The sequence below is a fragment of the Protomyctophum parallelum genome (genome assembly GCF_964188405.1).
Source record: "Protomyctophum parallelum genome assembly, chromosome: 16".
Classification (NCBI taxonomy): domain Eukaryota; kingdom Metazoa; phylum Chordata; class Actinopteri; order Myctophiformes; family Myctophidae; genus Protomyctophum; species Protomyctophum parallelum.
The window spans coordinates 46,786,794-46,803,768 of record NC_139711.1 but is presented as its reverse complement, the minus strand read 5'-3'; the positions used below and the strand labels follow the sequence as shown (position 1 = coordinate 46,803,768).

Genomic DNA, 16,975 nt, shown 5'->3' with positions numbered 1-16,975 from the left:
ATCATGGCCCATAGCACTTACCCTACCCCCTTAGATAGCATTTCTGTAGACTTAGATAGCATTTGATACAGACTTATAGCATGTTATGTAGACAGCACTATAATTGCATTGTATGTAGTCATAGCACGTCATAGTACATATGTATAGCATAGCAGTATATATGTATAATTTAATTATATAGATATTCCAATGTTACTTTCTTAGCTTACGCATGTTTCATGATAAATGTTTTTATGTGATGTATTCCCATGCTTTTTTGTTCTTGCTTAATGTAAGTCGCTCTGGATTAAGAGCGTCTGCTAAATGCCTAAATTGTAAATTGATATTCCAGCAGTACTTGGCACCTGCCCACAGAGCCTAAACTACACAGTGCTGATTTAGGCCATGCTATGTGCATGGTGTTGGTCCACTGACAGTGAAAAGTTAACAACGGTTTCAACACAGCCATATTTTTTAGAGTAGACTGTGCTTCAGTATGTTGACAAGCTTCATGGAGATGCTAATTTTCCTTTCCAGCTCGATTTGGCACCTGCCCACAGAGCCAAAACTACTGTAACTGGTGTACTGACCGGTACCGTATTACTGTGATAAAACTACTAGTAACTGGTGTACTGACCATGGTATTACTGTGATAAAACTACTAGTAACTGGTGTACTGACCATGGTATTACTGTGATAAAACTACTAGTAACTGGTGTACTGACCATGGTATTACTGTGATAAAACTACTAGTAACTGGTGCACTGACCATGGTATTACTGTGATAAAACTACTAGTAACTGGTGTACTGACCATGGTATTACTGTGATAAAACTACTAGTAACTGGTGTAATGACCATGGTATTACTGTGATAAAACTACTAGTAACTGGTGTACTGACCATGGTATTACTGTGATAAAACTACTAGTAACTGGTGTACTGACCATGGTATTACTGTGATAAAACTACTAGTAACTGGTGCACTGACCATGGTATTACTGTGATAAAACTACTAGTAACTGGTGTACTGACCATGGTATTACTGTGATAAAACTACTAGTAACTGGTGTACTGACCATGGTATTACTGTGATAAAACTACTAGTAACTGGTGTACTGACCATGGTATTACTGTGATAAAACTACTAGTAACTGGTGCACTGACCATGGTATTACTGTGATAAAACTACTAGTAACTGGTGTACTGACCATGGTATTACTGTGATAAAACTACTAGTAACTGGTGTAATGACCATGGTATTACTGTGATAAAACTACTAGTAACTGGTGTACTGACCATGGTATTACTGTGATAAAACTACTAGTAACTGGTGTACTGACCATGGTATTACTGTGATAAAACTACTAGTAACTGGTGCACTGACCATGGTATTACTGTGATAAAACTACTAGTAACTGGTGTACTGACCATGGTATTACTGTGATAAAACTACTAGTAACTGGTGTACTGACCATGGTATTACTGTGATAAAACTACTAGTAACTGGTGTACTGACCATGGTATTACTGTGATAAAACTACTAGTAACTGGTGTACTGACCATGGTATTACTGTGATAAAACTACTAGTAACTGGTGTACTGACCATGGTATTACTGTGATAAAACTACTAGTAACTGGTGTACTGACCATGGTATTACTGTGTTAAAACTACTAGTAACTGGTGTACTGACCATGGTATTACTGTGATAAAACTACTGTAACTGGTGTACTGACCATGGTATTACTGTGATAAAACTACTGTAACTGGTGTACTGACCATGGTATTACTGTGATAAAACTACTAGTAACTGGTGTACTGACCATGGTATTACTGTGATAAAACTACTAGTAACTGGTGCACTGACCATGGTATTACTGTGTTAAAACTACTAGTAACTGGTGCACTGACCATGGTATTACTGTGTTAAAACTACTAGTAACTGGTGCACTGACCATGGTATTACTGTGATAAAACTACTAGTAACTGGTGCACTGACCATGGTATTACTGTGTTAAAACTACTAGTAACTGGTGCACTGACCATGGTATTACTGTGATAAAACTACTAGTAACTGGTGCACTGACCATGGTATTACTGTGTTAAAACTACTAGTAACTGGTGCACTGACCATGGTATTACTGTGTTAAAACTACTAGTAACTGGTGCACTGACCATGGTATTACTGTGTTAAAACTACTAGTAACTGGTGTACTGACCATGGTATCACTGTGATAAAACTACTAGTAACTGTGTACTGACCATGGTATTACTGTGTTAAAACTACTAGTAACTGGTGTACTGACCATGGTATTACTGTGTTAAAACTACTAGTAACTGGTGCACTGACCATGGTATTACTGTGTTAAAACTACTAGTAACTGGTGCACTGACCATGGTATTACTGTGTTAAAACTACTAGTAACTGGTGCACTGACCATGGTATTACTGTGATAAAACTACTAGTAACTGGTGCACTGACCATGGTATTACTGTGATAAAACTACTAGTAACTGGTGCACTGACCATGGTATTACTGTGTTAAAACTACTAGTAACTGGTGTACTGACCATGGTATTACTGTGTTAAAACTACTAGTAACTGGTGCACTGACCATGGTATTACTGTGTTAAAACTACTAGTAACTGGTGCACTGACCATGGTATTACTGTGTTAAAACTACTAGTAACTGGTGCACTGACCATGGTATTACTGTGATAAAACTACTAGTAACTGGTGCACTGACCATGGTATTACTGTGATAAAACTACTAGTAACTGGTGCACTGACCATGGTATTACTGTGATAAAACTACTAGTAACTGGTGCACTGACCATGGTATTACTGTGATAAAACTACTAGTAACTGGTGCACTGACCATGGTATTACTGTGATAAAACTACTAGTAACTGGTGCACTGACCATGGTATTACTGTGATAAAACTACTAGTAACTGGTGCACTGACCATGGTATTACTGTGATAAAACTACTAGTAACTGGTGCACTGACCATGGTATTACTGTGATAAAACTACTAGTAACTGGTGCACTGACCATGGTATTACTGTGATAAAACTACTAGTAACTGGTGCACTGACCATGGTATTACTGTGATAAAACTACTAGTAACTGGTGCACTGACCATGGTATTACTGTGATAAAACTACTAGTAACTGGTGCACTGACCATGGTATTACTGTGATAAAACTACTAGTAACTGGTGTACTGACCATGGTATTACTGTGATAAAACTACTAGTAACTGGTGCACTGACCATGGTATTACTGTGATAAAACTACTAGTAACTGGTGTACTGACCATGGTATTACTGTGATAAAACTACTAGTAACTGGTGTACTGACCATGGTATTACTGTGATAAAACTACTGTAACTGGTGTACTGACCATGGTATTACTGTGATAAAACTACTAGTAACTGGTGCACTGACCATGGTATTACTGTGTTAAAACTACTGTAACTGGTGTACTGACCATGGTATTACTGTGATAAAACTACAGTACTAGTAACTGGTGTACTGACCATGGTATTACTGTGATAAAACTACTAGTAACTGGTGTACTGACCATGGTATTACTGTGATAAAACTACTAGTAACTGGTGTACTGACCATGGTATTACTGTGTTAAAACTACTGTAACTGGTGTACTGACCATGGTATTACTGTGATAAAACTACTAGTAACTGGTGTACTGACCATGGTATTACTGTGATAAAACTACTGTAACTGGTGCACTGACCGGTATTACTGTGTTAAAACTACTAGTAACTGGTGTACTGACCATGGTATTACTGTGTTAAAACTACTAGTAACTGGTGTACTGACCATGGTATTACTGTGTTAAAACTACTGTAACTGGTGTACTGACCATGGTATTACTGTGTTAAAACTACTAGTAACTGGTGCACTGACCATGGTATTACTGTGTTAAAACTACTAGTAACTGGTGTACTGACCATGGTATTACTGTGATAAAACTACTAGTAACTGGTGCACTGACCATGGTATTACTGTGATAAAACTACTAGTAACTGGTGTACTGACCATGGTATTACTGTGTTAAAACTACTAGTAACTGGTGCACTGACCATGGTATTACTGTGTTAAAACTACTAGTAACTGGTGTACTGACCATGGTATTACTGTGTTAAAACTACTGTAACTGGTGTACTGACCATGGTATTACTGTGTTAAAACTACTAGTAACTGGTGTACTGACCATGGTATTACTGTGTTAAAACTACTAGTAACTGGTGTACTGACCATGGTATTACTGTGTTAAAACTACTAGTAACTGGTGTACTGACCATGGTATTACTGTGATAAAACTACTAGTAACTGGTGTACTGACCATGGTATTACTGTGTTAAAACTACTAGTAACTGGTGCACTGACCATGGTATTACTGTGATAAAACTACTAGTAACTGGTGTACTGACCATGATATTACTGTGTTAAAACTACTAGTAACTGGTGTACTGACCATGGTATTACTGTGTTAAAACTACTAGTAACTGGTGTACTGACCATGGTATTACTGTGTTAAAACTACTAGTAACTGGTGTACTGACCATGGTATTACTGTGATAAAACTACTAGTAACTGGTGCACTGACCATGGTATTACTGTGATAAAACTACTAGTAACTGGTGCACTGACCATGGTAATACTGTGATAAAACTACTAGTAACTGGTGTACTGACCATGGTATTACTGTGATAAAACTACTAGTAACTGGTGTACTGACCATGGTATTACTGTGTTAAAACTACTAGTAACTGGTGCACTGACCATGGTATTACTGTGTTAAAACTACTAGTAACTGGTGTACTGACCATGGTATTACTGTGATAAAACTACTAGTAACTGTGTACTGACCATGGTATTACTGTGTTAAAACTACTAGTAACTGGTGTACTGACCATGGTATTACTGTGTTAAAACTACTAGTAACTGGTGTACTGACCATGGTATTACTGTGATAAAACTACTAGTAACTGGTGCACTGACCATGGTATTACTGTGATAAAACTACTAGTAACTGGTGTACTGACCATGGTATTACTGTGATAAAACTACTAGTAACTGGTGTACTGACCATGATATTACTGTGTTAAAACTACTAGTAACTGGTGTACTGACCATGGTATTACTGTGTTAAAACTACTAGTAACTGGTGTACTGACCATGGTATTACTGTGTTAAAACTACTAGTAACTGGTGTACTGACCATGGTATTACTGTGATAAAACTACTAGTAACTGGTGCACTGACCATGGTATTACTGTGATAAAACTACTAGTAACTGGTGCACTGACCATGGTAATACTGTGATAAAACTACTAGTAACTGGTGTACTGACCATGGTATTACTGTGATAAAACTACTAGTAACTGGTGTACTGACCATGGTATTACTGTGTTAAAACTACTAGTAACTGGTGTACTGACCATGGTAATACTGTGATAAAACTACTAGTAACTGGTGTACTGACCATGGTATTACTGTGATAAAACTACTAGTAACTGGTGTACTGACAATGGTATTACTGTGTTAAAACTACTGTAACTGGTGTACTGACCATGGTATTACTGTGATAAAACTACTAGTAACTGGTGCACTGACCATGGTATTACTGTGTTAAAACTACTAGTAACTGGTGCACTGACCGGTATTACTGTGATAAAACTACTAGTAACTGGTGCACTGACCGGTATTACTGTGATAAAACTACTAGTAACTGGTGCACTGACCATGGTATTACTGTGTTAAAACTACTAGTAACTGGTGTACTGACCATGGTATTACTGTGATAAAACTACTAGTAACTGGTGCACTGACCATGGTATTACTGTGATAAAACTACTAGTAACTGGTGCACTGACCATGGTATTACTGTGATAAAACTACTAGTAACTGGTGCACTGACCATGGTATTACTGTGATAAAACTACTAGTAACTGGTGCACTGACCATGGTATTACTGTGCTTAACTGACCAGCACCCCACAGAGAATCAAGGTTGTATTGTCAAGAGGAAGGTGTGAGACATAAGACTGAATACAAATTAATGTACGGCTGTTATCAAAGCACAATGAATTGAGAATATATTAAAGTTTTTGAATTATATTTCAGAAGAAAATTAACTTTTACAAAATATTCTAATTCAGTGAGATGGAGCTGTATATGTTTCCACCTGTGGTGTGAATGCACCGATGTATTTTCAGAGCACTTGGGCACTCTAGGGACGGGAACTCCTTTTGGTGTTTTAAGCATTGTTACGCTTAAGCTGTAGAAAAATAGCAGATCTACAAGCTCATAGAGCGGCACTCTATTTATTATTATTTTTTGGGGGAGGGGGGGTCGTGAAAATGTGGCACAAATCTTTGAATATATATTCTTTCAGAGCAAACGTTTTTAACTAAATTCTTTGCTTCTGGGGGGTCTCTGGCTGGAATAACATTTTCAGATGGGAGTCGGTGGCCAAATGCAGATAATTCTAGTGGTCCTCGACATTAAATAGTTTGACAACCACATTTTAAATTACATTTTAAATTATTATCCCTTTGCTGGAAATGGTTACATATTAAGAACACACTTGGAACACTTACCTCACCTTAATTCAAGTGATAGATTATATATATATTTATTTAGGGGCTTATCTACTGGTATATCACGATCTACCTTTTGGGCACAGATGACTTAAAGGTAGTGTAAGTGATGTTTGGTTAAAACAACACGTTATTTGTTAAAAGGTTAAATCACTAGTGATAGAAATGTGTGTTTGTTCAGTAACATGAGTCTCCGTCTCTCCAGATCTTTAATAAACAGAAGAAAAACATTTTCAGGTAGGTGACAAAGTTACAGCCAATCAGGAGAGAGTAGCAATTTACGAGATTAATTGTTTTACAGTGTTCCAGTTCCAATTGTGTCTGCTCATTTCTTAGTGTCCTCACTTACACTTCCATTTGTTTAATCTGTGCCCTGACTGCGTTCTCCATCCTAATTGGATACAATTGGTCTCCCAGTTTCAGTTTGTTTCTGAAAATGCATTTTGTGTATAATAAAAAGCTGGAGAGACATGGAGACTCCTGTTACTGCAACAAACACTAATGAGTACTATCACAATATAGAGTTTAACACTTATTTTAACCAAAGAAAATCACTTACACTACCTTTAACTGAAAATAGCTGAAAGCAAGGCATTGAACCCCTACCATGAAATGTTCTATGAGCAGGGCCTGGCTGTAAACAAGTTCTTGAGCTTAGTCCAGTTACCCTGGGTAAACATAGTACCTTTCCTTTCCTTTACACTGTTAACATCATGACAAGAGCTTCAGTCAGTTCAGTGTTTTCCTTTGTGGATACGCTGGTGTCAAGAGCTTCAGTCAGTTCAGTGTTTTCCTTTGTGGATACGCTGGTGTCTCTTCAGTCAGTTCAGTGTTTTCCTTTGTGGATACGCTGGTGTCTCTTGAGAGAATTTGGATGGTTGAAACACCCGTCACAGTGTTTACAACGGAACGGTTTCTCTCCGGTGTGGACAGTCTGGTGTCTCTTGAGATACTCCACGCGGTTGAACGTCATGTCGCAGAGTTTACACTGGAAAGGTTTCTCTCCGGTGTGAATCACCTGGTGCCTCTTGAAATACTTTGTACGGCTGAAACTCCTGTTGCACAGCCTACACACGTAGGTTTTCCCTCCAGCGGAGACACCTCCTCCACTCGTCTCCCCGGTGGAGACACCTCCTCCACTCGTCTCCCCAGCAGAGACACCTCCTCCACTCGTCTCCCCAGCAGAGACACCTCCCCCACTCGTCTCCCCAGCAGAGACACCTCCTCCACTCGTCTCCCCGGTGGAGACACCTCCTCCACTCGTCTCCCCAGCAGAGACACCTCCCCCACTCGTCTCCCCAGCAGAGACACCTCCTCCACTCGTCTCCCCAGTGGAGACACCTCCCCCACTCGTCTCCCCAGTGGAGACACCTCCCCCACTCGTCTCCCCAGTGGAGACACCTCCCCCACTCGTCTCCCCAGCGGAGACACCTCCTACACTTTTCACTGCAGATTCCTCTGGTCTTTGAAGTAGTTCCTCCCGGTTCTCTGTAGCGTGTGGAGGCTCTGGTTCCTCCTGGAGCAGACTGGGGCTCCTCTGCTGTTCAGGAGAAACGTCCTCGTCTAGGAGCAGGAAAAAAAATAAAGAAATACAAATAAGAAGTGCAATGTGCATTTATTTATGGCTTGGCCTTCCATTTCTACTCTGTCAACGACACAATGTGTAATCAAAGTAATTTGCTACATGTTGTCTCTTTTTTAATAATTCTGTGCAATTAGCACATTCAACACAAACAACTGTTTACATAAAACAAGCGAATGTTAGCCTACATTTGTGAATGTGATCCTTTTTGATACAGACACAGTTGGATATTTTCTTATCCAAAATGAGTTAATAGCACAGGCAGACTCTTCACATACTAGAACATGTCTGAAATAAATGTCAGAACTGAAATTGACATGTAAATGCTTAAACATGTAGCTAGGTGTAATGTTAGAGTCAAGTGAACCTTTCAAGCCTGTTTTCTCAACTCGCTGTTTCTCTGCAAGACATTACTCTATAAGCCATATCTCCAAAACTGGTGGGTCAAACTGAACAACCAATATGTCAATTTGAAGCTATGATTTCCCTGCTTAAAGTAATATTAATTATGAAATGAATTGCAATGACTTAGCCTCGGTCAGAAGCGGTCACATGTGTCCGCAGCAACTAGCAAATGTTGAATTAATTGACAATGAAAAATGCCTTGAAGCTGGAAAAGAGAGAGACTTACTCAGGTCTGGCTGGTCTTCAGGTTTGTCCTTATTCACTGGAACAGGTCTAGCTGGGTCTGGAGAATTCATCTGAGCCTGCTGTCTGGACTCCACTGAGTCTGGAAAGAAAGCATTAACGTCACAGAGGAGTTTAGGATTCATTAAGACCAGAAACTCCTCTTATTCTCAACTTCAATAATAAAGAAACCATTAACGTCCCAGAAGAGTTTAGGATTCATTAAGAGCAGAAACTCCTCTTATTCTCAACTTCAATAATAAAGAAACCATTAACGTCCCAGAAGAGTTTAGGATTCATTAAGAGCAGAAACTCCTCTTATTCTCAACTTCAATAATACCAGACAATAAGGAAGGAGTAGCTTATTGTGTTTACTTGTCAACAAGGACTACTATCTGTAGAGCGCTAAAACTACTGCACGTGTAAACAGAGCTGCTGCCTTTAAACACATCTTAAGTCTGCGTTTGTCTTTATACTATTTAAACAATCCTCAGAGAAAATGCTGCCATTTCTACCAAAATGACTGCAATTGTTTTTGCTGCTATTTGTTTCAAAAAGTGTTTGTATAAAACGATGCAATGTGACATGATAGCTGTTTACAAAATGCTGTAGCCCCTCCAACTATATACTTTCCCCATTTTCAACTGTTTTTATTACATTTTGACACTTGCTTTGGCAATGTAAACATATGTTTACATTGCTTTGGCTATGTAAACATATGTTTACATTGCTTTGGCTAGGTAAACATATGTTTTCTCATGCCAATAAAGCTCCTTTGGACTGGAACAATCTACCCGTCCATATTCGTTCAATAACATCTTTTCATTTGTTTAAAGCTGTGCTGTCCTCTCATCTGGAAACTACCTGTTCATGTTTTCACTAATTATCACTGTAGCAGATCCATGATGCAATGATCCATGTGTTATGTCTACGTTATGTCCATGTTATGTGAAATGTTGTGTTGTTTAGTTTTTTTGGTTCGTTTCTTGTTTATCTAGGAATTGTATTGTTTTGTTTTGTCTGGTTGAATTGTTTGTAAAAAGTGTCTTTATGTATGAAGTGTATTTAGTGAATTGCGGAGCCCGTTGAAAACGAGATGGTTGATCTCAAGGGATTGTTCCTAATAAAGAATTTTCAGACTGAATTGTGATCATAGCACTTACCCTATACCCCCTTAGATAGTATTTCTGTTGGCTTAGATAGCATTTGATACAGACTTATAGCATGTTATGTAGACAGCACTATAATTGCATTGTATATAGTCATAGCACGTCATAGTACATATGTATAGCATATTAGTATATATGTATAGTTTACATGTATAGCTTCATTATATAGATATTCCACTGTTACTTTCTTAGCGTACGCATGTTTCTTGATAAATGCTTTCATGTGATGTATTCCCATGCTTTTGTTCTTGCTTAATGTAAATCGCTCTGGATTAAGAGCGTCTGATAAATGCCTAAATTTTGATCGTCTCAATCTCGTCCCCAGAGGAACTTTGAGTGAAGCCCTGTTTGCTCAAAGCTCTCCTCTTGGTGTCTTCAGGTTGAAAAGGACAGTCTGTCCCTCAAAACGACCAACTGGTTCAACTTCAACTCTGGACTGTACTCGAGGCTAGCTTAGCATTATCGCTCACAATAAAAACATAGTCTTTGATCTTCGGGTGGAAATTCCTCATGTTTTCACAGCTTTTCACAGACTGTCGTGCAAAGACAGTCCCAGACACAAAGATACACAAAGAAAGGTCTGTGCACTGCAGACTTACATTATGAAACGTTCTGTGTCCGTCCACTCTGCTCACTGCCGTTTGTTGTTTGATGGGTGAACCCGGACGAGAGAGGCACGGACACCGGAGACGTGTCCGTATCCTTCTCTCATCCGTGTTGCAACATACACTAGTCTTGAGTTCTGGGCGGGTGACGTCCCCAGTGGAATGGCAAAGACTGCGTGCCCAAATTACTAAAATTACAAATGACTAATTAAACCATTCATATCCTAATACACATAGAGATATAGACCCTTCTGACGGTATCTGACCCCCCAACCAGCGCTAGTTATGTGCAGTGTGTGCATTTACAGTGAATGTGACTGTTTGGTTCTGGCTCTGTGTTGTTTGAGTTTGTGGCCACCAGGGGTCATCATGGAGTCAGAATCCATCCCTACTGGAAGTGATGCACCAGTGATGAACTCCTCTGTCTCACAAGGATGATCCAAACTGACTGACAAGCAGCTCCAAAAGGGACACCAACAGGTGACTCAAGGTTATTTTTGATTGATTGATTGATTGATTGATTGATTGATTGATTGATTGATTGATTGATTGATTTAAAATTGTTTAACAGTTTGCAGATTGGGTACAGTTCAAGGAAAGTACAGTTCAATACAAAATCTGCTTAAGAGGATGAGACCAGAAAAAAGCACACAAGACTTGTTTACGGTTAATGGTTCATTTTCAATTCAGATTCAAAACATTTAAAGACAAACAAAAACCAAATATACACAAAATAAATCATCATATACACGGATAGGAAAAAAAGGGAATACATGTACAGTAAGACGCTTGAGGACGAGATGTGACCTCGCCCCAAAGGGCCATATATGGAGCGTGTCTTGAGAGTACAGGGTTTGATGAGGTCAGATCAACATAATGGAATGGCAGAACGGGTCAGCTCCATATATGGAGATCTAAGGGTGGCAGCGGGGGCAGTGGCTTGAGTGTACAGGGTTTGATGAGGACCCAGGTAGGGTCGGGCGTTAATTTCCGGGCCTGTTGAGAACTCTAGTTTTCGCCGGCTGCACATATAACTTTGGGGCAGGCCCGTCTAGAGTTTAAATGGTATCAGTCAAAAGGGTGACGTCGAACAGGAAGGATGGATGGGGAAGGATCAACATATGGAATGTCATGTCATAATGACATATATCCATATACTAATATTGATGACATCAGGGGTCTTCATATATGGGCTTAATTTACAGCCTGGTGAGGCGAGGTTACGGAAGTGTCCACAGCATCCCACCAATGAGACACAGAGTGAGAAGGCCAATGAGAAAGGAAAGGAAAGGTACTATGTTTACCCTGCAGGGTAACTGGACTAAGGAAAGGAAAGGTACTATGTTTACCCAGGGTAACTGGACTAAGGAAAGGAAAGGTACTATGTTTACCCAGGGTAACTGGACTAAAGGTACTATGTTTACCCAGGGTAACTGGACTAAAGGTACTATGTTTACCCAGGGTAACTGGACTAAAGGTACTATGTTTACCCAGGGTAACTGGATTAAGGAAAGGAAAGGTACTATGTTTATCCAGGGTAACTGGACTAAGGAAAGGAAAGGTACTATGTTTACCCAGGGTAACTGGACTAAGCTCAAGAACTTGTTTACAGCCAGGCCCTGCTCATAGAACATTTCATGGTAGAGGTTCAATGCCTTGTCCAAGGGCACTTCAGCGGTGGTAATTTTAACGTGCCGGTCCGGGGATACGAACTATAGCGACCTTCACGATATCAAGACCGCTCCGCAAACCGTTCGGCCAACGCTGCCACTAGACACAGAGTGAATATACTGTAGACTGAAATGGTAGCATCTTATAATGAGCATTAAGCACCAGTACAATGAAAAGGCTAGAGGGCAGGCACTCCCTTCGAATGCTATCAATGCGTTGACATTGTAAAGCGAGACCACATCAGCCCTGTACTAGCCTCCCCCCACTGGCTTCCTGTGCGATACAGGATTGATTTAAAAGTTTTGCTCTTTGTTTTTTAAGTGTTTAAAAGGTTTGGCACCCATTTATTTATCTGAACTGCTGAAACTCTATAGCCTGTAGAGTTAATTTCTTCCGTGTTACTTCTGACATTCACTCCTACCCCACATGGCAAAGAGATCATTTTGAATTACCCTATTGTCGCACTTCCAAACATCAATCTTTCATCAAATTTAGAGGCCCTCATCTATGGAACTCCCGGCCTAGATGCTTCACTTAAATCCTCATTATCCTTGCAAATATTCAAAAAACATCTAAAGAAATATCTTATTTCTTCCTCTCTGTAGATTACATGTTTTACCTTGATGCGTTATATTTTCTTTTGTGTGTTTCTTGTTGTATTGTTTATTTCTATTTTTTGTGCAGTCTGTGTTTTTATTTCTTTACTGCACAGCTGCCCCCCTTTGCCAACTTGTAGACTTATGTACTGTTCTTTATGAACTTTTAATCTTTTAAACCAATGACCTCTTCCTACAGGAAAGGATTCCAAATAAGCCAGCTGGCTTCTTCCCTTCCTTGCATTGTATTTTTGTTTGTTTGATATGTTATTGTCTATTTTTTGTACTTCATGCTAAATAAATAAACCTAAACCTAAACCTATGTTCCGACACTGACCCTTAGGTCCTCTGACCAGCTTCTCCTGGTGGTGCCTAAAACGTAAGTCCCCTAAACTCATATCAGTCTTAACGGCCACGTAAGTCCCCTAACATCATATCAGTCTTAACCGGCCACGTAAGTCCCCTAACATCATATCAGTCTTAACCGGCTACGTAGTAAGTCCCCTAACATCATATCAGTCTTAACCTGACCTTGACCTCTTTACACTGGTGGCTAGTTTCTGTCCTAGTTCCACTAAAGTGAAGTATTTCTGCATTTTCGCTTGGCTTGCATTTGTTAGTTTGTTAAGCATTTCAGCATTTTCAGGGTGCTTCCTCTTTCACTATTTGTTTCAACTCATGTTATTTCTGAGGAGCCAGTTGAGCTGTGGTCAAATGGACTTCATTCCTGGCTGAGTAAAACACTGGAAGAATGGCTGTTGTCACTGACGTTTAGAAAGGTAGGATTCAATATTATAATTCCTTCATCCTGAAATGTACTGTTCATTGTGACTTTTCTGTGTTATATTCTTATATAATAGGGATAATATATATGCTAATGCACTACGGTATGTAGTTTGTAGGCTAAGTGTATCCAGGTTTTTGTCACCTGAATTTCCCCCACACGATCAATAAAGGTCTTATTGACAATATACGACAATTTAAAACCAAAACAACTAATTGCCCTACCCTATACAAGCCATTCAAAATATCACATTCATATAAAGATTACCTTTGTGGGGATCTCCCTCCTGATTGGATGAAATTGGTGATGGTGACCAGCCTAAAATTTATTTTCTCTTTACCTTTATTTGCTATTTATTTATTTCTGGCTAAAAATATGTCTTAATATATTCCAGTAGCAGTTGTTGCTATAGAGAATAAGGGGGGAAAAAACCTTACAAGTGCAAAGTTCAACTGAAGAGGGGGGCTTTTGACGATAGGCCTACAGTGAAATATTTACGAAAAAAGCACTGATTCATCCTGTACAAAGTGTACATGTATTGAATACAAGAGCAGAACATGTGACGTGTATGAACTTGGCTGTTTATTGTGCTGATATTTCTTCAGCATGTTCAGGAGTCATTACACAGTTCTTGTTGTCTCCCACCTCCAGTGTTGTACCCGAACGCGTTCAAAGAACGATCGTTCACGAACTCGTTCATATTTAGGGTGAACGTGAACTGAACGAATACAAGAAGACTCACCCCGTTTCTGTTTTCCTCCCAGAATTTTCCCCAGTGAGGGGTGGGAGAGGCTGGACAGCAGACGGCTGGATTTTGAATTTCTCTAACTATAAACTCAACTGTCATGACAGCAGAACAGCCTAAGTATAAATATAATTTATGAAAAGCTACTACAGTGAAGTCTGTTCACAGAAGTTGTTGTACATGTGGGGATTATCTGACAAGGTACCATTTGAGGGGGCAAAACCTTACATATACTAAATAATACTAAATTGTTTATAGGGTCAATATAAGTAATATAATATAGCCTTTCCACAGGAGTATCTTTTTATATTTTTCCAAAAAGAATACAAACAGCCAATAGCATATTACAAAGTTATCCCCCTCACTGGGGAAATTCCGGGAGGAAAAACGGGCACGCACCGGGGTGAGTCTTCTTGTTACCAACTGAACGTACTGTATTTCTGTTTGATGAACGTCATTGTGAACGCGTTCATTTATGGCGTGTGTGAACGTCACTTTTTCACGTTCAACTTTCGTTCAAGAGTGAGTGTTTCAATAGAGCCTTCCAGGCGAAATCCCCGGCACTAAAACACATCATAAACATGCCTTAATATCTAGCGGAAAACCCACCAATAAGTCCCTATCCGACACAAATTAACTAATCTTTCTCAGCCGTCACTGGAGCGTGCATCTAGCTACTGCATGATGATTGATTATGCACTGACAGACAGCAGACACTGTCCCATTAACTCCTAACACAAACACTGAGGAAACTTGTTGTTGTTTGATTAAACATAATGTGCCACGAAAAATAGCTTCCAATCGCTTAGTTGGTTATTATCGCGTCGAGGAGGTAGGCTACGTGTCCATAATATCGCCACGAACGGCCATCAAAAGACATCTCTCTTCCCCAGTGAATGAAGCGCACTTAGCGCAGTGATGCCTGATTTATTCTTCGCCGTACAATGTGTTCCATGCTGAAAATAGCGGATATACAAGCTCACAACGTGTCGCGTCTGGACCATGGACTGTAAAAAATATGGACAAAGCGTTCGCCGGGTCTAACATGGACGTAAAATGAAGCCTGTTATTCCTCCACTGTAAGTCGCCATCTTTCTAGATCCGTTTGGTACCAGCTGGCCATTGGCTGGCTCCGTTTTGCACCAGCTGGCCATTGGCTGCCCAGACAACGAGGCGGGACTTCCCCCCTTCTTCTCCGTTGGTTTTTATTTTGACTCGAGTGGGAGGGGAATCCCGATCATAGACTGTAACGGTAGCCACGCCCCTCAGAACATACGCGATGTTTTTTTTTCTTTATGGTCATTTTTTTAATGAATGGGACCATGATTTTCCAAAAAGAATATTATGACATTAGAAATGAGACTTTAAACTAGTGACTGGAAGAAGAAAGTATTCATGACCATGTTTATTAAGGTAATACAGTCTAGGTGAAGTTGGGCCAAAATACATGGGCCTCTATGGAGCTATGGGGCTTTTTGGGTCCAGTCCAGCGCCACAACAGGCCATTATATGAACTACCGATTTCAAATGAGGCTTCACGAAATATCTGGCTGACTGCCCCCCTGGTCTGGACACGTTGTGAGCTTGTAGATCAGCTATTTTCAGCATGCGGAGATGCAGGCTCTGAGAACATTCAGAAACTTTTGCCTTCACAATAAAAGTATGAAAAAGCATGCAGCTTTCACAAGTGTGCCCATTATAGAGAAGTAAAATAATTAAGAATTCGGTGGCATTTCACATTGCAAAAGAGCAATTTTTGTCAAATGTAAAAAAAAAAATCAAAACAATTATAAGGAATTAATTTGGATAATGGTAATGGAGATATTGTAAACATTGTCACTTTATTAAACCCAAAGGACTTCATTTGGAATAAAGTCTGCAGTTTTATATGGCTATGGGCTGTAGCAATAATAATTTAAAAAACAACGAAAAATAACTACTTTTTTGGAACGATGAACTTTAGTTCACAATTTTGAATGATGAACTTTGAACGGAACTAGTTCCTAAAAAATAAGAACTTTCCCAACACTGATGACAACTGATGACTCATACCGGTCTGTGTGTCTCTTTTTCGGTTCGCCTTCATTTCTCGTAAAGGAGGGTGTAGCCTACTGTTATTTGTCTGTTATTGTGAGTCCCAAATGACAAGGACATTGGACGTCTGTCCACACTATAGCTTTAACCCATTTTGGGCAGGAACCCCTTTTGGTGTTAGCATCATGTTATGCTTTAGCTATTGAAAAATAGCAGATCTACAAGCTCATAGCGTGCCACCGAGCTTGTATAGGTCTGCTCTTTTTGAAAAATTGAAGAATGACTGACTGACATAGAAACAGCTTTTTCAGAAAACTGTCAGGATTCAGAAGACAATTTTAGAATCTGATCAAAATGGGTTAAAGGGAACATGAGACATGGAATACACTGAGAATCTGGAACTAATCAAAGGGTGCATGTGTACTGTAGCTGTTTTACTGTCGTCTCCTCGTTAGATCATCAGTTCTGAACACTGTCTCCACAGCAGAGTTACTCCACCAAAAGGACCCGACAGTTGGACCCTGAAGACAGCCATGATGCTACAGGCAGGAAG

At 39.6% G+C, this 16,975-nt stretch overlaps 1 long non-coding RNA gene across 1 annotated transcript; it reads right to left on the bottom strand.

Annotated features, from left to right (window-relative positions):
* Nucleotides 1-7,876: 7,876 nt before the first annotated feature.
* Nucleotides 7,877-10,669, bottom strand: LOC310873582. The gene is made up of 3 exons (XR_014570504.1): nucleotides 10,587-10,669; nucleotides 8,823-8,921; nucleotides 7,877-8,172 (listed from the first exon to the last, which is right to left on the bottom strand). It is a non-coding gene; the product is annotated as an uncharacterized lncRNA (long non-coding RNA).
* Nucleotides 10,670-16,975: the final 6,306 nt, after the last annotated feature.